Source organism: Callorhinchus milii, unplaced genomic scaffold (assembly GCF_018977255.1).
Source record: "Callorhinchus milii isolate IMCB2004 unplaced genomic scaffold, IMCB_Cmil_1.0 Scaffold4, whole genome shotgun sequence".
Taxonomy (NCBI): domain Eukaryota; kingdom Metazoa; phylum Chordata; class Chondrichthyes; order Chimaeriformes; family Callorhinchidae; genus Callorhinchus; species Callorhinchus milii.
In genome coordinates, this window is record NW_024704745.1 from 38,377,971 (window position 1) to 38,401,462 (window position 23,492).

General features: G+C 39.0%; 1 non-coding gene across 1 annotated transcript; it reads right to left on the reverse strand.

The window, feature by feature from the left end:
• Positions 1 to 22,842: 22,842 nt before the first annotated feature.
• On the reverse strand, positions 22,843 to 22,914 carry trnav-uac. The gene has a single exon. It is a non-coding gene; the product is annotated as a tRNA-Val (tRNA).
• Between the last annotated feature and the right edge of the window lie 578 nt (positions 22,915 to 23,492).

Consider the following 23,492-nt stretch of genomic DNA (forward strand, 5'->3'; position numbering starts at 1 on the left):
CTGGTCATAGATGGACAGAATGTCATTTGGCACTTTGACCAGGGTGGTTTCTGTGCTGTGGGCAGTACGGAAGCCCGATTGGAGGGGTTCGAGAAGGGAGTGGAGTGAGAGGAAGGAGCGAAGTTGAGAAGCAACAACTTGTTCCAGGACCTTGGAGAGGAAAGGGGATGTTGGCGATGAGGTGTTAGTTGGGGAGTAGAGAAGGGTCCAGGGAGGGTTTTTTAAGGTTAGGAGGGATGACAGCGTTTTTTAAAGGGGTGGGAACAGTACTAGAGGACAGGAAGAGGTTAACAAGATCAAGCCCACTAAGCCTCTGCTCTCACCAACCTGCACCTAATATGCTCTAAAATTTGATAAGCAGGGTGCATCCTTCTAGACACAGGGAAGTTTCCAAGCGTAGGTGACATTCATAAGTGAAAATCTCTTTCGGGTTTGGAGACTCTTGAGCATGATGTTTTTACAGGTGTCAGACATCCAGCTGGCCAGAAACAAATTATAATCATTGATTGTGTAAGTCTGACATCCTTTCAACCAACTCTCTTTGAAGGATACAATTAACATATTGTTGTTACTGGCAATATATTGCATGTATTTTATTTTTAGCCTCTCTTTATCTTTTGAACCATAGGGAACACAATCTGCAGTAGGAGGACTTTTCCTCTGATTTTTCTTAATGTACAAAACATTGTGTTCTCTTTGCTATGCATGTCTTTCTCTTTCAAAATATCACAAGGAAACATTCTTCAGTGACATTATGAATCAGCGAAAAAAGAGAAGATGGAGAAGAATTTCCAAATCATGTCACTGAAAAGAACATGCTGCATAAACATGAACGTCTGTTCCCTCACAGCGTCTGCCTGGCAGCTTTGAACCAAAATAAACACAAAAGAGAGGCAGAAGTATCATATTTAGCTGTATGATCATCCATTATTTACCCTTGAACCACAGACTGATATATGAAGAGTCCCCTCTTGCATTATTTTACATTATGTACATTTCAGTTTATCAACAACATTAATAACAATACTCAATGCTAAATGTATATTAAAATAGGAATCATATTTCACATAATACATTTTCAAAGGTAACTCTCTTACGCTATCATTGTGTTCTTTCTATCCTCTCATTTCCTTATTTTGCTCTGTCCTATTTTTATCTCAATCTACTTTTTATCGATTCCGAATATTTGTAACAAAAACATTATTTTGTTTTTTACACCACTTACTTTGCTATTTTCCCCAACTTTCACCCTCCAATTTAAAGGTTTATATCAATTTTTAAATAAGATTTTCATTGTGTTTATTGCCTCAATATCTGTCTTTAAAAGATCATCTACCTGCTCCTCAAAATTCTAGATTCTTGCGATTCAGCCCTTAATGAGTAAAATTATCCACAGTGGTCAAAGGGTTAACATTTTGTGCATTAATTTGAATAGACTTCCCTTCTAAATCAGCGAAAAATATAGCTTCTTCTACTGACGTTGCCAGTTTTGATGATTCACACCAAAAACACTGGCTTCTCTTTCTCTTTTGCACTCTCTTCATTTCCAGCATTTCTGGTTTTAATTCAGATTTGCATTTCACATTTTTTTCTTTTTTGTTCTTCTAATGAGAAATGGGTAAATTGCATTTTAAATTTACATTTTTACAGTGGTGAGGTTGCGCAAAATTTACTTATAGCCTTCACGGCCTTGCTCCCTCCTACCTCTCCGACCTACTATCCCCCTACCTACCTTCCTGTACTCTCCATTCCTCCGGCTCCGGTCTGCTCCACATCCCCCGCCCCAACCGCTTTACCATCAGTGGCCGGGCCTTCAGCCTCTCAGCCCCCAGGCTCTGGAACTCTATCCCCCAGTGCCTTCGCCTTGCTTCCTCCCTTTCCTCCTTCAAGGCCGGTCTCAAGACCTTTCTCTTTGACCGTGCCTTCAGCTCCCCTCTCGACTCTTTACCCCCTTCTCGCTCCCTCCCTTCCCTCCCCTCACCCTGACCATTTCTCCCCTGCTCGGGTCCTGACCCAACTGTACAGCGCTTTGGGACGTCCTCCCGACGTGAAAGGCGCTCTATAAATGGAATCTTGTTGTTGTTGTTTACTTTTTGGCTTAAATATTTAAACTCAACAACTCACTTTGATGTGGTGTAAATTCAAATTTGATGTGCCTTGACACTGAAAGTCTGATTTTCCAAAGAACTGAGCAGTCATGTATTTCAATTGCCCTGTACTTTTGCACAAATTTACTAGTTTTAACAACTTTGTAATAACTTTACAATTGCTGTAGGCTTGATTACATTAAGGTTTGGAGCAAACTGAATATATAAAAATATTGTATGTAGAAAAAGAGGGTTATCCTGGTTTGCTATTTCAGTCTAATAAAATAATCCATGCATTTGATATGCAATATCTCATAGAAGCTAGACTTGCTCCAGTCATTAATATGCCCAATTTATGGGTTCTAATTATTCTCATGTTCTTGAATGATAATATGCAGTATCTAATGCTAAAATATTTCAGTGTTTGTTTTCTTTCTACATGTCATCTCTCAAAATCTGGCCTGTTATCTCTCAATCTCCTCTTTTTTCTTTTGATTTATTGTGATTTTTACACAAGATCAATATGTGATCAATGTGAAATAAAGTATGATTTATTACGTTATTTAATATTTTCATTTTTTTTCGGAGAGAATCCAGTCATGAATGACTGATTATTACTAATTCCTGAAAGAGCAGTGACTTAAGAAACATAACACATTTAGCAAATAAATTGATGTGGGACTGTTGTTTTACGTCGAGACCCGGAACTCACATAGTCCAGGCTGACACTCCAATGAAGTGCTAAGGCATGCTACATTGTTGGTAAAGTCTCTTTCTTCAGAGACATTACACCAACTTCCTGCCTTCCTGTTCAGGTGAATATTAAAGATTCCGTGGCACTAATTGAAAAGAGAGGGAGTTTCTCCAAAAGTCCCGACCAACACTCCCCAGGTAAATATTATGGCTGTTTGTGAAACACTATTATGTGCAAAATTCACTGTTCTACACAGTCACTAGGCATAACAGTATATTTTGTGAAGTAATTTGAGATGTCATCCCAGTATGAAAGACATATTTAATGTAAGGATTATTGTTATTATTTACTATTACCATTCTCAATCCAGTAATTTTAAAAAATTGTCTTTATGAATTGTTAAATAACAAATACAATTTGAAATGATAATTAACACATTATTAATCCAAAATTAAATTATACATTTAAAAATTGTGTTTTGGCCCAAACTGAGAGTTAAGCTTTGGTGGGCCAAAATAGCATTCTCACGTCTCCAAACTTATTTTTATATCAATTGTTTCATCAAACTTTCCTTGTACAATGAACGCCTGAATGAAACACTGGCTTATATCAACACATAGCTTAGATCACCATGCTATCAATATCTCATACAGTATAATAATCCTTGCATTTGGTACAGTGCCTGATCACATCATTGAGTTATCTCAGAGCACTTCACAGAATATACTGTAAAGTGAATAAACTGTATATTTTGTGAGCGAAACACGGTATCCAATTGTGCACAGCAGTGTCCCACGAACAGTTGTAGATTGAGTGACTTTTTTTTATTCAAAGGAATTATTATCCCCAGAAGGCAATCCGCCAATTGATTAATAACCAAGTTCCTACTTACTGCTAGGTAAACAGAAGCATGTGGAGTAAGGAAACTTGCCTAAGGTTTTGGACTGCTCTTTATTTCATCATCCGCTTATAGCGTATAAAATTGCATTTTGCACATCCTTATGAATAAAATATTGGATATATCATCAAAGCAAACTTACTTGGAAAATGTTGCTGAGCCACTAAACCAGCCAAACTACAAGCCAGGGCCCGGAAGTGAATTCTCGCAAACTCTCACTAAGCGGCCTAGGGTGGGAAAATATGAAAATGAAACTAAAGAAAATGGAGAATTGTAATTGTAGCCAGTATTAATTTCTGAAGGTGGGGTGGTCCTTAGAAGGTTAAATTACCTTAGTCCAAAGAGCTATCTGCAAAAATTACTATCACTCTTATACATCTGACAAAGTGAAAATTTCCCTTTTTTACAGGACTGATTCTGCTGTCAGCTTCAAATGGTATATCATAGTCTTTCAGAAGGAAGTGATAGAAAATCTAAACCAGCGATAAACATAGCGTGAAATGACAATTGTTAAATATTCATTGCATGTGGAGTCCTGTAGCTTAGTGGTTAGAGCACTCTCGTCGCAAACGAGAGGACCCAGGTTCAATTCCCGGGCAGGGTGAAACATTGGGCAAGATTCCTTATTCCACACGCCTCTGTTTACCTAGCAGTAAGTAAGAGCCTGTTTTTGTAGTTGATTGGTGGATTGCTTTTCCGGGAATAATTATCCCTTAAAAAATAATAATAATTTGTTCATTCATTCCACGACTCTTTGTGGGACACTACTGTGTGCAATTGGCTGCTGCACTTGGCCCACAAAATATACAATCATTGAACTTTACAATGTATTCTGTGAAGCGCTTTGAGACATCTCAAAGATGTGATAAGGCGCTATATCAAATGTAAGGATTATTATTATGTGCTATCTATTAAACTGGTACTTGATAACCGGGTGTGGCATAAAAACTGGCACTGTGTACTGGTGTAGATCCCTCTGGCCACAACGCCTCTTAGTGGTTCTGGAGGACTCATGCCTATATTGTTACCCCAGATATCAAGTCATTGGACTCTTTTCCTTTAGCATGATGATATATCAGGAGTTTACTGTGTAGAATTTCAAAAAGACCAAAGACATGGTCCTCAACTGAAGGCTGATATAAGGCAGGTGTTCAGACTGAGTGGTTATATGACAGTAGCACTTGGCGGGCGGGTAGATGGAGGTGCTGGGGAAATACAACCTCTTTTACCACAGTATTAAAAAACAGAACCATATGTCAGGCAAAATTTGAGTGCTCCTTCACAAGTGACTCAATGAATTATGTCAGTAGTAAGTTGTTACTGACACTCAAACACTGACTTGTACTGTTGATTGAATGCATTATGGAATGGATTCAATAATTCTCACAATAAAATGTTTACCAAACACTGTATCATCCAAAGGCCAGCAATAACATTTGAACCAAATATGGGATGCTTTAGTGAGGTGTGAAGAGAAGGGCTGATTAACATAAGGCATAGGTATATCTTCCAGATTTATAAAACTTATGTTGCCCAAGTAGAAATTCAGCCATAATTGAATGACATTAAATGTCGCTTCTAGGCATTCAATACTCTCACCAAATGTGTGAATTGACTGATGTCTCACATGAGTGGTACGTTCACTTTGGTTGCTAATGCTTAGAAACAACAAACCCTGAAGAAGTTGAAGGAAAATCTGGAGGAGATGAGATTTCCCTTTCCAAAGGATTTATAGGCCATGATCCAACTACTTAGCCTTGACGGAGCAGCACTGTCTGTTTCAGTTCCGTTTCAGCAGACACGTTCCTATTGACATCTGTCATATGTTGAAAGCTGACCTGGAGCTGCCCTTTGTCGGAACTATGAGGGAAGCTGCAAATAGGAATATATATACCGCTGGGTCCTTCCACAATAGGGAGAGTTTACATTGGAATCCTACTGCCAAAAATGAGCAGGAGGCAATCAATTCAATCATCATGAACTTACTACAAAATTGCCAAACAATAGTGATTCCTTGCACAGAGCAGCCTTTCCATTGTGAATAATTCACTGTAGCTATGAGGATGTGTAACATATAACTACAATGTCATTATTCTCTGAATATGCAGGCAGAATATGCATAACCTCCCTTTCTGTAAATCTTTCTCAATTTCCTTTGGTCTGTTCATAACTCATTTATTTTTTGGTAAATTCATTGCAGCTTCATTTAAGAGATAGTCTCAACTGTGTTACTTCTTTCATTACCATAGTGTCAAATGTTGTTTCACAATCCTTGAATGATGTGAAGATTCCTACAGAGCACATCGTCAGGTGCCAACTTTGCTCATTGGCTCTGTTGGTAACACTCTCTGCTCTGAGTCAGAAGGTGATGTCAAGTCCTATGTCAAGACCTTGAACTCGTAAACTAATTTCACCCTCCAGTACAGTCCTGGTGGAGTGCTGCATTGTTGGGGTTGCCACAGAGCACAGTTACATTATTATATTATTATTACGTAGGCACCACAAGACTTGTCACCGAGAGGACTGACAAGCTCAAATTATAACACTTGCATTTGATATAGTGTCTTATCACATCATCACACATATCATAGCACTTCACAAAATGCACTGAAAAATTACTGTATTTGTAGGCGAACACAGCAGCCAATTTCCAACCAGTAATGTCTCAGAAGCAGTCATTAAGTGAGTAACTATCTAGGGATTGTTGGCTAGGACATCAGGAAAAACTCCTTTCTCTTTTCAAATAGTGCCATGGGATCTTTAATGTCAACCTGAATAGGCTGTTTAAAGGCTGATCCAAAAGATGGCACCTCTGACAATCCAGTGCTCCCCCAACATTGCACTGCAGTGTCAGCTTAGGCTATGAATTCAATGTCCCAATATGGGCTTGAACACACAATCTTCTGAGGTCTGCCAACTGAGCCAAATTAGGTTTCAGATATTTCAATACATCAGATGTGGCCTGAAGTATACACCCAACTATACATTTGGGTATAGAACTAGCATACAACTTATCTGGTACACTACAACAACAACAACAACAAGATTCCATTTATAAAGCGCCTTTCACGTCAGGAGGACGTCCCAAGGCGCTGCACAGTTGGGTCATGACCCGAGCAGGGGGGAAATGGTCAGGGTGAGGGAAGGGAGGGAGCAAGGAGGGGGGAAATGGTCAGGGTGAGGGGAGGGAAGGGAGGGAGCGAGGAGAGGGAAGAGAGTCGAGAGGGGAGCTGAAGGCACGGTCAAAGAGAACTAAACACTTAATAGAATAGATGTGAGGAATAGAAATGGAGGATGGCAGAATCCAACAGAGGATTTGCTGGAAGTGGTCAGGGAAATACATATAAATAAATCCACGAACATTTCAATTACACTATTCCAGTACAAAAGACAAATATTCTGAAGTATCACATTGTTTAACTTCTCACAAAAAAATTGACCAAATGCTGTACTAAAACCAACAGCAGAATCACAACAATGGTTACCTTAATAGAAAACACAGCAGAAAGGAATTGCACACAGTAATACTGCAACCAAGATGATTCTGAGCAAGCCCACTTAAAATGTATGAATTTACGTACATGTACATGAGGTTCTCCTTTTCAATTAATTCTTTTAATATGTTCAATGTATTTCATATTGAGGCATGTGTCTTCAAGAGTGCATGTTATAATAATCCTTGCATTTGATATAGCGCTTTATTATGTTGTCAAAATGTTTCTAAACACTGCATAGGATTTTGCTGTGAATTGTAGTGCCTGTATTTTTCAGCAAATGTAGCAGCCATTTTGTGTACAGCATTGTCCCACAAATAACAATGAGATAAATGATCAATTTTATCTGGAAGATTTTTGATCAGGACACCAGGGGAAACCCTATTGTTTTTTTTTGAATAGTGCATTGCGATTTTTAACATCCACCTGAACAAGTGGACATGACCTCAGTTTAACAGTCTACATCAGTGACTTAGATGAGGAAATAGAGCTTAATGTATCTAAATTGGTGGATGATACAAAGCTAGGTGGGAAAGTAAACTGTGAGGAGGACACAAGGAGGAGGCAAAGGGATATAGACAGGTTAAGTGAGTGGGCAAGATGGAGTATAATGTGGGGAAATGTGAAATTATTCACCTAGATAGAAAAAATAGGAAAGCAGATTATTTTCTAAAGGGGGAGAGATTAGATAGAGTTAGTATTCAGAGGGATTTAGTTGTCCTTGCACAGCAATTACAGAAAGTTAGTATGCAGGTACAGCAAGCAATTAGGAAGGCTAATAGCATGTTAGCATTTATTGCAAAGGGGTTAGAGTACAAGAGTAGGGAAGTCTTGCTGCAATTGTATAGGGCCTTGGTGAGACGGCACCTGGAATATTGTGTGCAGTTTTGATCTCCTTATCTAAGAAAGAATAGGGATGAGGGGGTTGACCTTCTAGGAGAGGTTGAGTAGTCCAGGCCTATATTCTCTAGAATATAGAAAAATTAGAGGTGATCTTATAGAAATTTATAAGATTTGTATGGGTTTTGACAGGATAGATAGTGTGAGACTGTTTCCCCTGGTTGGAGAATCTAAAACTAGGGGTCATAGTGTCAGGATTAAAGGTCAGCCCTTTAGAACTGAGTTGAGAAAACATTTCTTCACTCAAAGGGCAGTGAATTTATGGAATTATGTGGATGCTCAGTCATTGGACATCTTCAGGACTGAGATCGATAGATTTTTAAAAACTAAAGGGATTAAGGGATATGGTGATAGGGCGGGTAAATGGAATTAGGCTAGAAGATCAGTCATTATCTTATTAAATTGTGGGGCAGGATCGAGGGGCCGAATGCCCTACTCCTGCTCCTATTTCTTATGTTCTTATGTTCTTATGTATCAGCTTATCCAAAGGATGGCACCACCAACAATACAGTACACCTGCAGCATTGCATCAGATTGTTAACCTAGGGTATGAGCTCAAAGTCCTGATATGTGTCCTGAACCTTAACCTTGTGAGTCTGAGGTGCTACCAACTGAGCCAGGCTGACACTTAAGGTTTATTTTCTTTTATCTGTGACACTATTGTCCTACCAGAGGTGGCACTTTAGTTGAAAGAATGCCAAAATACTATTCACGTGGACGGAACGACCACAGCCAGGCACATATACAAGGATTGCTAACTGCGGCTCTTTGGTGGAACAATGCTGCTGACTATAGCTTCTTCCTCAGGGATTCTATTGCCCTATTTATACCATAGGAAATGGATCAACATTGTTTCTAACAATAGAATAATGTGGATCACAGAATTTGAAGAAGAGTCTGTTGTTAATATTATTAAGACGAGTCACACCCATAACATTTTTTGAAAAAAATGTGCTATTCCTTTAAAACGGCTGTCTTTAAGATTATCACAAGTAGACTAGAAATTGAATCAAACAGCTGTATTATAAATGCCAATCGATGCCATGCTGAAACAAACTTCTCAACATGAGCTCAGCGACAGGGGCAGCAGTCCTCTTTGTCATTCTTTCTTTCGCCCTGACTCTTTCTTTCTCTTCCAGATTTGTTATTGACTCTCTCTCTCTTTCTATAACTTTCTCTTTTTCTACCTCTCACTTTCTCTATCTCTCTTTCTAACTATCCCCATGTCAAACCCTCCCCATAACCTGCATCTTCACAGTGCTGGCTATCCCAGACAGTTAAATTGGAATCTGATGTGGACATGTAAATATTGATATAAATATTGGGGAAATGAACGATAATTGGGCATTGAATCAGGGTAGTTGAAAGAAGAATTAGAGAAGAGGTTAGAAGGAGTTTATGCATTCAGAAAGTTTTGAATTGATTGCCAAAAGTGGATATTGGGATTATTCAGAAGAGAACTGGATAAACATCCCAGCATTAAAACTAAAACCAGAAAATTGGAATAAAAAAAAGTGATTTAGTAGTGCAGGTTGCAGTGGCATAGACTTGATGGGCTGAATAGCTGAAATCTTCTGTGCTGAAAATGTGTACGTGTATTGGATGCTGCACTGGCTCTATGGATTAAAGTACTTGCTGTCACACTTAGAGCAGATGCACCTAAAGCACAGTAAAATTTAGGATCTTTATTTTGTAGCATTTATGCTGAATATACATTGCTGCGGACATAAATTTAGAGCAAGCATCTCAACATACCAAGATTATTGTAGGACTCAAAGGTCTAATTATTGGCTTGTTGAGATAGTTTATAGCAATGAATTAAAAAGTCTTAATTTGGTGCCTTAATTTACCATTGGCAATAAATGACTGTTCTTACAGGTCACTAATAAATGTGTTTGGTTCACTCATTCCTGCCAAATTAGCTTGCAAGAGGATGTGGATTTCCCTGAATTGCTGCATAATGCTTAAAGTAATTCTTACCTGTAATTCTCGGTCACATCTTTCTCTGCTGTTTTGGAGCAGTTGGTTGGTGAAAACCCTTAAGCAGATGTTTTATTCAGAACTTCTCTCTTGTGTCAGTAGTGTTACATTCAGTGGAAATGGCTTCCTACTAGGGTAGTAGAAGCTGAAGCAGGAAAGTATCTTCTGAGATTTAGCAACACAAAGTTATTCTCAGCTTTGAGATAGCAATTCCATATTGTTTTAAAATTAAAGTTACAGCAAAAATAAAAAGCACAAGGTTCATAAACAGCCACAAATAAAGGTTTTGACCATAAAATACCAATATTATATCTTAATTTGATATAGCATCTTCACATCAGGAAGATGTTTCAAAGAGCCTCACAGAATTTACTGTAAAGTACAGTTACTGTGTATATTGGGGGTGAACACAGCAGTCAATTTATACATAGGAATGTCCCACAATTACCACAAAGTGAATGACTAATTTTATATGGGGATTGTTGGCTAGGATAACAGCAGGATAACTATTCTCTTTTCGAAAAGTGCCACAGGATCTTTAACGTCCATCTGAACAGACAGGATCTTGGTCTCAACTGAAAAACAGCTCCTCCAACAATACAGTCCTGCTTTGAAGTGTCAACATAGATAATATGAGTTCCAAGTTGTGACTTGGAGCTTGAATCCACAATTCTAACTCAGAGGCAAGAGTGCCTCCATCTGAGCCAGTCACACTTAACTATGACACACTCAACCATCCTTGCTAAGTAAAATTAAGATAACACTTCACTCCAACATTTGGGAGTGGGGGGCTAATCAGTCCCAAACTTGTGGATGCAAGACACATTTTTTTTCCCTTGTAAGAAATATTACCAGTGATTATTAGGAACAGGAGCAGATTATTCAGCCCCTTGAGCCTGTGACATCGAAATACAAATAGTAGCATTTGACTACCAGTTAGGATGAAACTGACATTCCTCTCAGTTTCTATTTAGCAAATCACCATAGTTCCACTAATCACAAATTCAAATCTGCAATGTAGATCAATGTCATTTACTCAGAAGGTTCCACAGTTCACAACAGCAAAATGTCATTATAAAATAATGCCATTGCATCACCAAGTCTGTTCAAAGGTAATTCTAACTAAAAGGAAAAATAAAGAAACACATATGGGTAAATGTCTATCAGAAAATAAGCATAAAGTTATCAACTTCTTTGGATAATCATAAATAAATCTATATGAGTATCTGAGTATCCAAAACCAGTTCTGCAGGTCACTATGAAAGTGAAAGATTGATTAGCCTTCTGACTATAATAGTAAAGGTGTCCTTTCAGAGGTAGCTTTGCAAGATGATTATTTCTACAAATCCTGTGTTGTAGATATAAGGCAGCAGATAGAGCAGAATGAATTATGACGTCACGGTTGCACAGTCTTAGCATAGTTCAAAATACCTATAAATATTATATTGAGTTCCTCTTTAGAACTTGTATAGGTTGAAAGATAATAATAATAATAATCCTTGCATTTGATATAGCGCTTTTCATGTCAGGAGGATATCCCAAAGCGCTTCACAGAACACACTGTAAAGTGAATTGACTGTATATTTGTGGGCGAACGCGGCAGCCAATTGCGCACAGCAATGTTCCACAAACAGTCGTAGATTGAAAATGACCAATTTATTATTGTTTTTGGTTTAGGAGGGATTATTATTAGACGTGTGGAGTAAGGAAACTTGCCCAAGATTTCGCCCTGCCTGGAATTGAACTCAGGTCTCTTGCTTGCAAAGCGAGTGCTCTAACCACTGAGCTACAGGACTCAAGATGTTTAATCAATGACTTTAATGATCAGAAAACATACATGGTTAAATATTATCATACCCTAATCAGGTGTTTGTGAAGTTAAGATATTAAAATGTCTATTGTTAACACCAATAAGCCTTTCTTGTGTAACTTAATGAATATGTTACGCACAAGGAATAAAAAGATTGGTGGCCCTCATCAACTACATTCACAATCTTTGAAACCCCCTTCCCTCTCCATCTCTCCCACTCTCTAGCTGTCTTTAAATCCCATGGCAATAAAATTATCTCTCTCTCCCCCTCGTCATTTGCTCTGCCTTTGAATCATTGTAAGAGAGAGAGAATGAGAGTTCTTTAAACTATTTGGATCACTTTGAGAACTAAAATTTATTAATGTAAGAGTGTCAGATTGACAATTATTAATTAGAAAACCAAGGAGCTAGCCAGACCAATTTCACTGGTTACTTTAAATGGGGATATGGTTAGTTAAACGCATCTTCTTGCCTTATTCTCGCTCTCTTGGGTCTGCACATCAAAACTGACAGGAATGTTGTGACTGTTTTCATCATAGCTTATTTTCTTATGTCACTCAAAATGTAACAAGATCTTTGAAATTAAACATAATACCATAATAGAAAAATCACCTGGTCAGAAAGTGGCTGGTTTCTACAGTATGACTATCACACTTTGTGGCATCATTACAAAAGAAAACTGGGTAAAGATAAATGGCACCTTGTGTAGATAAAATACATACAACTTTAACGCAGTTTCCCTGAAATGTAAAAAGCTAATGATGTTTGGTTGTTGGCATGTAGTTGATTTTCATATGATTCAAGGTCCTTGTCCCTCTGCCACTGACGAGCTACTGATGTCTGGCATATCAATTATTCTGACAAAAAAGCAGACTCACAGTTGGCTTGTATTCTTAAGTAGGAAATAAAAGACTCCAGCTACTTTTAAAAAAAGAGCAGCTTGTCATTACGAATCTTATTAGGGTAGAAGCTACATCTCAAACAACTTCTGCAACAATCTTCAGGAGGAGCTCTGGATTTCATTATTTTTTTGCAACAATAGACCTTCAAGTTCGCAGACAGTTAAAAAAAAAGCTTTTTCCTTAAATGATTAATTATACTGTTAAACTCTCTCTCACCATTATTATTTTTGACATAAAATTATAATATTAGAATGGAATTCAATTGATTCTGTATCACAGAACTCTAATCTGCATATATTGCTTTAATTTGCCATTGAAGGTTAATTCATGTCTGTTCTATGGAGGGATTCATTAACATCTGCCATGCCTACAGCATAAATGGTGAAAATCACTGGAATACATTAATATAGATCCAGATGTTCTCCTTTAAGTGACATCTAGGAGAAAAAATAGAATTTTATCACATCTGTGCATGTATGGTATTGACAGATTGCTCAACATGACGATCACAAATGGGAATGCAAACGTTCTTTAAAAAACCCCAATAAAATCGGCTAAATCATAATTGTGCTTGTTATAAACCAATAATATTGCTCTGAATATTTATTTTGATAATTAATGTTACAGCTGAACTGTTTAATTGTTATATTCTGTGTATAAAATTAGAAACTAATTTCAATGTTAAGAAGTTATTGTTATACAAAGATGATATTTTATTTTCATAGTAAACAAATTTTTCAAACGCAATTTCTTTTTTGCTATAAGTTGTGCCATAGATCATTAAACTATTTTATACTTAAATCAACATGGTTGTGTTTGTAATATTATCTTATAAGTTATGGGTAAGACTAAGAAGAAGCACCTCAGGATATAAACTGTGTATTCTGCAGGAATCCTTTGTACATCAATAGCAGCATCTTGCATTTATATTGCATCCATCACATAGTATAATGTCTCAGAGCACTTCCTGCAAATGGTGTTAGAAGCTGAGCAAGGGAAAAGTGGGGAACTAACCATAGCCGTTGAAGACTCAGCCACCAATGGCGGGACGAGAGAAGGGGGATTTGCGCAATTTATGGATAGGGATGTATTAGGACATGTAAGGATTTATATGTGAGTGTGAGGACTTTGAAATCGATTTGATGGGAGACATGGAGTCAGTGGAGTCTGGGTAAGGACTGGGGTCTTGGAAATGCAGAATTTGGTGTGGGTGAGGATAAGGAGTACTTATTGTGGAGTAGGTTTGATGGGCTAAATGGACTTTTCTCATTCCGTGCTTTTGAATGTTCTTAAAAAAAATGTAAAAAGCTTGAATTGTTAAGATAACTGTTTTCTGCTCACATTAATAATGAATATTCCATCATTCTTTATGCTGGCTGAGCAACTCAAACAACTAAATCATTTAGTGTTGCTCCTTGTTTTAATCATTAAATGATTGAGGGGATGGAGGGACTGGACTATGAGGAGGATTAGATAAACTGGGCACGTTCACACTGGAGGAAAGAAGGTTGAGAAGTTATATGATTACGGTCTTTAAGATTTTGAATGGAATAGATATTGTAGACCATGTTAAACTCTTTTATCTTGTACTGAAAAGTAGAACCCAAAGACACAGCTTTGCGATTGAAGGGTGGTAAATTCAGAACAAATCTGTGGAAACAGTACTTCAGTGAGCCAGGAGTAAACATGAAACAGGCTTCCTAGGGAGACAGTGGAAGCAGAAAATGTAGTTTGTTTCAAGAATAAATTAGATAGATTTCTGCTAGAAAATAATATCTCGGGATACTGTGCATACTTTGGGACATGACATGTCAAGCGACTGTCAGGATGGTGGAAGGCAAACTAGATGGACCTTGGTTTTCTTTCGCCTAGCAAATTCTTATGTTCTTAGTTTCTTATTACCTCAACAACAACAAAATTACATTTGTATAGCATCTTTCACATCGGGAGGACATCCCAAGGTGCTGGACAGACAGAGTTTCGGACCCAAGCTGGGGATTGGGGAGGGTGGAGGGTAGAGGGGAGGCAGGGAGAAGGAAAGCATGGTTGAAGAGGAGCAACTTGAGATGGGTCTTGATGGTGGTGAGGGAGGGAGCGAGGTGAAGGGACTGCGGGATGGAGTTCCGGAGGGTGGGGGCAGAGTGGTAGAAGGTTGCCCCACCAACAGTGGGGCAAGCGAGGCGGGGGATGCAGGCCAGAGTCCACTGAGTCAGGAGGTCACAGAGGTAGGGGTAGCAACAACAACAACAACAAGATTGCATTTATAGAGTGCCTTTCACATCGGGAGGACGTCCCAAGGCACTGGACAGTTGGGTCGGGACCCGAGCAGGGGGGAAATGGTCAGGGTGAGGGGAGGGAAGGGAGGGAGCGAGGAGGGGGTAGAGAGTTGAGAGGAGAACTGAAGGCATGGCTGAAGATAAAGAACTTGAGACCTGTCTTGAAGGAGGAAAGGGAGGAAGCAAGGCGAAGGCACTGGGCGATGGAGTTCCAGAGCATAGGGTCTGAGCCTACAGGGGAAGGCCATGGAGGGCTTTGAAGGTGAGGACCAGGATCTTGAACTGTATCCTCTGTGTGATGGGATGCCTGTGGAGTCTGGCAAGGATGGGGGTGATAGGGTCACGTAGCCTAGTGTGGGAGATGATGCGGGCTGCGGAATTCTGGATGATCTTCAGCCTACGGAGGGAGGAGTTGGGGAGGCCGACAAGCATTAAGTTACCTCATCTTCAATTAAAGGATAAAAAGTGTTAGAATGTTAATTATTGCTATGGTAGTCAATCACAATTACTGTCTTTAATATACCACAACCTCTGAAATAACATGGATGAGCTATGGTTCTTTCATTAACAGAGCAAACTATACAGCATCTGTTTCTATACAATATCACTGCTGCAATCCATGTTCTGTGAGAGCATCCGGGATAGCAGGGCATAGTTAACTGAAAAGATTAGGGAAATAACAGAAATCCACACAATAAAATAAATTCAATCCTAGATTAATACTGAAGAGAGCTGCTTTCACTTCTTTATTCTGATTCATTTTCTTTGGATGAAGTGTGAATTCCATCACAATGAGCCTAATTTGCAAAATTGGCAAACCAGTTGCCATTCATTGTGACTTTTGGTTTACAAACTTAGAAGTCACACTGAATGTAATAAATCTGGTTTGAAAATATTGTAAATTAGACCCCAGTGTCTACCAATACATGTCCAAGATCTGCCAATGCAAGGCAATAATGCAGTGAAATGCAGATTTAAAGAAACTAGGAACCGCTGCACACTGAATGTGGTGATGGTTTTACGGTGACACCTTTATATTCATCTAAACAAAAACACTTTATTTTGTGTTAAATTATTGTGTCCAATAATTTTTTAATAATTTTCTCCCCACTGTCATGTGCTTCTCTGCTCCTTGTCTGGCCTCCTCTTGCTGGTTGCTGATCATCCTCCAGTACCCCACCCAACAGGCGGTAAGGTTCGACAGGCCACTTGAGTGAATGTGAAAGCCAAGCCTGACCTCTCCTCCCCCAGATGCTACAACAGAGAACCAGGAGCCTGAACCTTGCTGGTTTTGATGCTGTGGATACTGTGATACTGTGAAGTGCTTTGAGACATATTATATTATTATGTGAACTATTTTATTTTAACTGCTGAGTCCTGTAGTTCAGTGGTTAGAGCACTCACCTCACCTGGATTCAATTCCCGGCAGGGCAAAACCTTGGGCAAGTTTTGTTACTCCCCATGTCTGATAATAATCCCTCAAGAAAAAAGAACAATAAAATTGGTCACTTCAATCCACAACTGTTTGTGGGACACTGCTGTGTGCAATTGACTGCCGCGTTTCACCCACAAATATACAGTCAATTCACTCTACAATCTATTCTGTGAAGCGCTTTGAGACATCTAGAAGACGTGAAAAGCGCTATTTCAAATGCAAGGACTATTATTATTATTATTATTCAACATATGTTAGCCCTAAGGGATATTTCACCTGAAGTTGATCTGCAATAACTTCTTTTCTCCTGGAATATTTTTGGACTAAACTGTTACTTCTGGTACTCTTTTGACTTTTGGATCCTGCAATCTTCAATGTGATCCTTTATGATGCTTGGTTTCTTCTGCGTAATTTGCTGGCTTCTGTACATGTTACATTTAAGTCCATTTCCAATCTCTTACTTCAGAATAATAAATTAATATAATGCAATGCAAAAAGGTTTACTATACTGAGTAAGTGTATTGGTGGGAATAAATCCTGGTTTGAGGTTGACTAACATGGTATAGAATATTACAGCTAGATAATTGTGCTGCATTTTGGGCTCTCCATTACAGAAAGGATGGTATAGAATTGGAGAGAGTGTAGCACAAATTCACTTGGATGATAATAGGTGCGAGCCAACAGATATAGAAAGAGAGGTTAGCTAAATTGGGGCTTTTTCCACTGGAGCAGAAGAGATTGACTGGAGATATGACAAATTATATTTAAGATACACTTTACATTAAATCCTGTGAAGGTTTGGACTTCTTTCTGATGTGAAAGACACTATAAACAAATGTACAGATTATAAGATAAACAGTAGAAGCAGTAAAAGTATTCAGGGTTATGGGGAGCATCCTGGACATTGGGATTAGTTAACAAAGATTAACCAAGACAGTGGCATAGAGACAAATGAAACCTTTCTGTGCAGCAAATTTATGTATAATAGTTGATATTTATATATCGACTATTCAAATGCCCTCCTCGCCAATCACCCCAGCTCCACCATCCACAAAATCCAACTGATCCAAAACTCTACTGCATTCATACTCACCTGTACTAATCTCTATACCCCCATCAGGCAGTTAGAACTGGGCTCCACTGGCTCCCTATCACCGAATAGATTGATTTCAAGATCCTCACAAGTGGTTCCAAATCCCTTCATGTTCTGGCATCTCCCTACCATTCCAACCTGCTTACCCCCCAACCCACAACCCGTTGCCTCTGCTCGACTGGCTCCAGAATCCTGAATGTCCCTCATACCCTCCATTTGACCATCGGTGGCCGCAGTTTCAGCCTCTAGGCCCCAAAACACTCTTCCTCTATCCCCTGCCTTGCCCTTTCCTTCCCCATCTTCAGATCAGACGTGTAGACTTTCCTCTTTGACTGTGCCTACAATCACCTTCCCCCGGCTGGGCTTTGTACTTCACCTTTGTCAAGCGCTCTGGAATGCAACCCTGTGTGAAGGGTTCTATATAAATGCAAGTTGTTGTTATTTCTTCTATATGACATTTTTAAATTCAGACTATTAATTAACTCCTCAGTGCTAAATATTTTCCACCATGCTGTGACTACATCCAAATTTGCAAAGTCTTTTGTGGAGTATCTTTGGATTTCTCATCAATTCGCTCTGCTCTCCCTCCTGAACACTATCCTTTGTTTTCATTTATATCATGGTATTATTACATGGGTACCCTTAAATTCCTCACCCAAATGACCATTATTACTCTGAGCTATGACATTTTTAGCTGCTATCTGACTGTAACAGACATCAAAATTTAGGGTGGATCTTATTCACACCTGATATCACAACATAAACTTATGGGAGGGATCTCTGGGGATTGTTCAGAAGTGGGTCCTCTAGCTGATTTTTCCCTATATAACACGGGACACTCAGGCTAATGCAGTAACTTCTGGTGATGATGGACACTACTACCTCTGTGGTCTGCTTGGCTTAGCTATTCATTTGATAAAGTAGTTGAGTTACTGGAGGAACTGTGCAGCCTTTTTTGATACTGCTTAGAGTAGTGGCATTTTCTCTATTGTAATAATAGTAATTTGTATCATATAGTGCCTTTCAAGTAAAACTAAATGTCCGAAAGTGTTTGTAGAAACTTAACAATATTCAGTATGTCAGGCTGTTAGCTAAGTAAAATCTTAAATTATTTAACCACAGCTTAAAATGCTGCACTAATATCACTCTGATTCAGACACTGTGTACGTTACAGACTACGGTCCCCAAGTCTTGCTTTTGCCAACATATAGCTAATACTCTGCACAAGCAAGGTACCACCCTCCAGGGAAAGAGTATATATTCCAGTCCAGACACAGGGAATTTCCAAGTGCAGATGGCATACATAACTCTCAATCTGGAATGGATGCTCTTGGGTTTCATCGTATATCAGACACGCAGCTATCCAAGCAACAAATACTTTTTGAGATGATTTTATACATTACAGCATCATATGGTTCTATATAATAATAAAATAATAATCCTTGCATTTGATATAGCACTTTTCACGTCTTCTAGACGTCTCAAAGAGCTTCACAGAATATGCTGTAAAGTGAATTGACCGTATATTTGTGGGTGAAACGCGGCAGCCAATTGCACACAGCAGTGTCCCACATACAGTCGTGGATGGAAAATGACCAATTTATTATTGTTTTTTTGTTTTGGAGGGATTATTATTAGGCGTGTGGGTTAAGGAAACTTGCCCAAGATTTCGCCCTGCCTGGAATTGAACCCAGGTGTCTCGCTTGCAAGGCGAGTGCTCTAACTACTGAGTTACAGGACTCCACACTAGTTCAAACATTTCCTGGGAGATTGGAGAAGAGCAAGCACCCAGCTTCTGAGCCCAAAATTTTAAAGCAATATATTTGTGTATGCTAAAAATATAATAGGATTCATGTAGGTAAGATGGATGAATTACAATGTGCCGAAAAGTATTTACTATGCATTTTCTCCCCTCTTGAGGTATGAATCCAGCATAATTATTCCCCCTAAAAGCCAAGCTTAACATTTCTTTAAAAAAAAGTCTTGTCTAGCTGGACAGTTTCTACTTGTATGTCAGCTGAGATAAAATCTGATAGAAGTAAACAAATATTTTGTGTTGTTACAAACAAAATGTGAAATTTTACTTTCGGTGGGAGAAAGAGAAATAATGTTCAGCTGGCTCACAACTCAAAGAAATTGGGGAATTGTTCAAAGTACATGACAGCCCAGTTAGACAATGTTCTGGTTGATTGTGGATTCATTTATTTATTGTATGGGTATATTGTGATCTGGACGTACAGTACAGTGATATCATCTGCACTTTTTGCACATTGCACAAATGCATAACATTTAGGAAGTGTCGTCACCGGTGGCCTGACAACCCAGAAGTCAGCCTTTTTTTTATTATAACATAGCTTCTAAGATATTGAACCCAGGCGGCCACTGCGTCTAAGTTTCCTCTTGTTTCTTATGACTACTGCAACCTTCCCAGCTTGGTATAAATTCAGAATAAGCACATTAAAGAGTAAGCACAGTGAGTATCCACAACAACACCACCAACAATAATTTACAATTATATAAAGCCTTTCATGTTAGACTTTCCAAAGCACTTTACAAGGCTGAATGGAGGAGGAGAGTTGAAGAAGGAAGATGGTCAATCGCCAGGTTAAAATGATAAACAATAAGGCAGGTTTTGAAAGTGGGAAGGTAGGGGAAGAGTTAAAGATTGTTTGGAATGGAGTTCCAGAAAGAGGGTTAAAATGGCTGAACGCTCAGCAACCAATGGTAGGGTGGAGGGTGGATTGGGAGTAGACAAGAAGCAAGCCATTTGCTGAGTGGGGAGAGTAGTTGGGGTAGCAGTGACACAGGAGGTAGAGTGGGAAGGTCGTGATGGTTTTAAAAGGATCTTGAATTTAATCTGCTGGTGAATTAAGAGCCAGTAGAGACAACCACGTGTAGGGGTGATGGGCTCACAGAGGCCGTACATGAGAGGATTCAATGAAGAATATCTAAATGACCAACTATAACAATCGTTGCTCCATACTCTTACCTGTTGTGTGCTAATCACACACCACCACATGTGAAGAACACTGCTTAATTACCAGAATGAAACATTGAGTGGTTGGTGTGAATCCTCACTTATTTTAAAATCTTTTTTCATTCTTTTTATATGAAACACTCCAGTGTTTTTTTTATTTTGTTGCTGTATTAAGTGATTTCAATTTGCATATTTTATTGGAATAAATGAGATAACTGCTTTTTCAACTGATAATTTGTTTGTAATTTTTTTTCAATTATGCTTTTCTCTGTTCCCAGAAATAACTCAAGAAATGCTTTGAAATGTAATCATATGCTGAAGTGATAGTCTAAATTTCTAACTCCAGCAATCAGCAGTATTTTTAACAGAGGAGGCCATTCAGACCATCATGCCTGTGCCATTCGAAACAACTATAAGTCAAAATACAATTTAAAATTGGTAGATTAGAAAGGAACTATATTAGGAAGTGTACACTGTTAGTGGCAGATACTGGGAAGGCTGCATACGCATGTTTAAAAAAATGTGCTTATATTCTTGTTATACTGTGTACGTATATTGTCCATGAAGTTTAGGAAGATAAAATTGCAGTTCAATTCCACATTATAATTAAAGTTTACATTGCTGTGCCAAAATCTGCCTACAATTTCTAAATTATGGGCAGATATAAGCCCATAAGTTGATATTGATGAAGATATATTGATATGCCATCCATATATATTGTAACAGGCACTAGTACTTCAGGGTAGGAAGGCTAAAGGCTTCTTAAGGTATTGATGCTGCCATCTCTCCCTTGGTATTGGGGCTGAGCTGAGAAGGGTGGAGACTCTGGGCCAGAGAGCTTGAGGACTAGGGCACGTGGCTGGCCCAAGTTGGTCAATGGTTAGAGCACGGGAAATTTAAAAGATTGTGGGCCTGAAAGAGGGGCAGCAGGCACCGCCCATGATTTCAGGTGCCTGCATCCCTCTTCGGTTGTTGTTACTGTTGCTCTTCTGAGTTTGGCACCACTTTAGAATAATCCTGTATTGTGGTGGGAATCTCCATCTGTGTCCTTATCCGCCTGTCTCAGCTGCAATATTGTAGTTCCGATTTGAATATAATTAATATAAAATCTGATTAATATAGTAATACAGTGATATGTTTTGCATTATCCTATTTATACACCACCAAATTGTCCTGATTGAACCAAGGGTTTTAAAATTTACTTCACTTTAGAGTGGGACCTACGGAATATATGGGTACCCCTGTGAGTCATTCAGACCTGAGTCATTCAGATCTGTTCATTCGTGAGATAAATTTTAAATTCAGCAACTCACAATTTTTTACCATCCTCTATTTATTATAGAATTGGGTCAAAGTTTAATGAAACAGACCTAAAATAAAAGACGTAGCTGAACAAAAGTGCAGAAAGCATTTCCTTGACTATTTTTCTATGGATTGAAGGCTATCATTCCATACTGCTGTAAGGATAGTGTAATTCTGGAGCAAATACAGCTTACATTTCCAAGGATGTTATCAGGGATAAGTGGATACAGCTATTTATTTAGGTCTGCTGGGTGTCTGACATGCGGAAACTCATCATTATGTTTAAGGGTATCCAAACCAAACTGAGAATTCCATGCAACCCACCAACACCTGGAAATTTCAGAGACAGATTGTTGGAATGGAATGCACACTCTCTCTCTAATACTGGAGTCTAACTGCATAGCTAGTCATTGATATCGCTGTCTGGCTTGCCCACTGCTTGTCTAGCTAGAACCACCTTACCTGTAAGGGCTTTGGCTTGCAGGGTTAACAGGAGCTGAGTGGGATGATTCCCTGCTCCAGTGACTAGTCTGCCCTTCCAGGTCCACGCTGATGAGCCAGGCTGGCTGTGCTGTCATAATAATAATAATAATAATAATAATCCTTGCATTTGATATAGGGCAGGGCGAAACCTTGGGCAAGTTTCCTTACTCCACACGCCTAATAATAATCCCTCAAAAAAAAACAATAATAAAAAAAATTGGTCATTTTCAATCCACGACTGTTTGTGGGACATTGCTGTGCGCAATTGGCTGCCGCGTTCGCCCACAAATATACAGTCATTTCACTTTACAGTGTGTTCTGTAAAGCGCTTTAGGACGTCCTCCCGACGTGAAAAACGCTATATCAAATGCAAGGATTATTATAGCGCTTTTCACGTCTTCTCGACGTCTCAAAACTCACAAACAGTCATGGATTGAAATGAACAATTTATTATTGTTTTGTTTGAGGGATTATTATCAGGCGTGTGGAGTAAGGAAACTTGCCCAAGGTTTCGCCCTGCCTGGAATTGAACCCAGGTCTCTCACTTGTAAAGCGAGTGCTCTAACCACTGAGCTACAGGACTCCACAAAGTTATCAGCAGTGCCCTGGAATACTATGGAACAGCCTGGCTCAGGAACCAGACTACCGAGACCGCCGCAGAGGGCTGGCTCAATTCCAACATTCCATTGCCACACATGTCACCTTGAAACCAGTTCAGCTCCAAGGAGACCCCGCTTACCTCCACCTCCCCCAATCCCACTACCACAAGGAAGATAGTCACTAGTCGGTCGACATCCGACAGATACGGGTTTGTGCCTTCACCAGGTGGATGGTAGGTACCAAAAACACCGTGCTATGTGTTGAAGCCCAGACACCAGCAGCATTCCTGACATGATGCTTTTAGGATGCCATGGGACATACTCCATTAAGGAAATGAAATAATCCACTGGTCATTTTCTCCTGCGCATGTGATTCTAACTGCTCTATGACACAAAATACACAAATCCCTCTGCCCCCTCCCAACACAATGTAAAGTTAGAAAATGTGACAGACTTTTTTTATTAGAATTTAATGTAAAACATAGCAGGATGATTTATTTTAAAAAGCCTATGGACTTACATGCTATTGGCTCATTGCTAACATTAATCTTTCACTTCACCC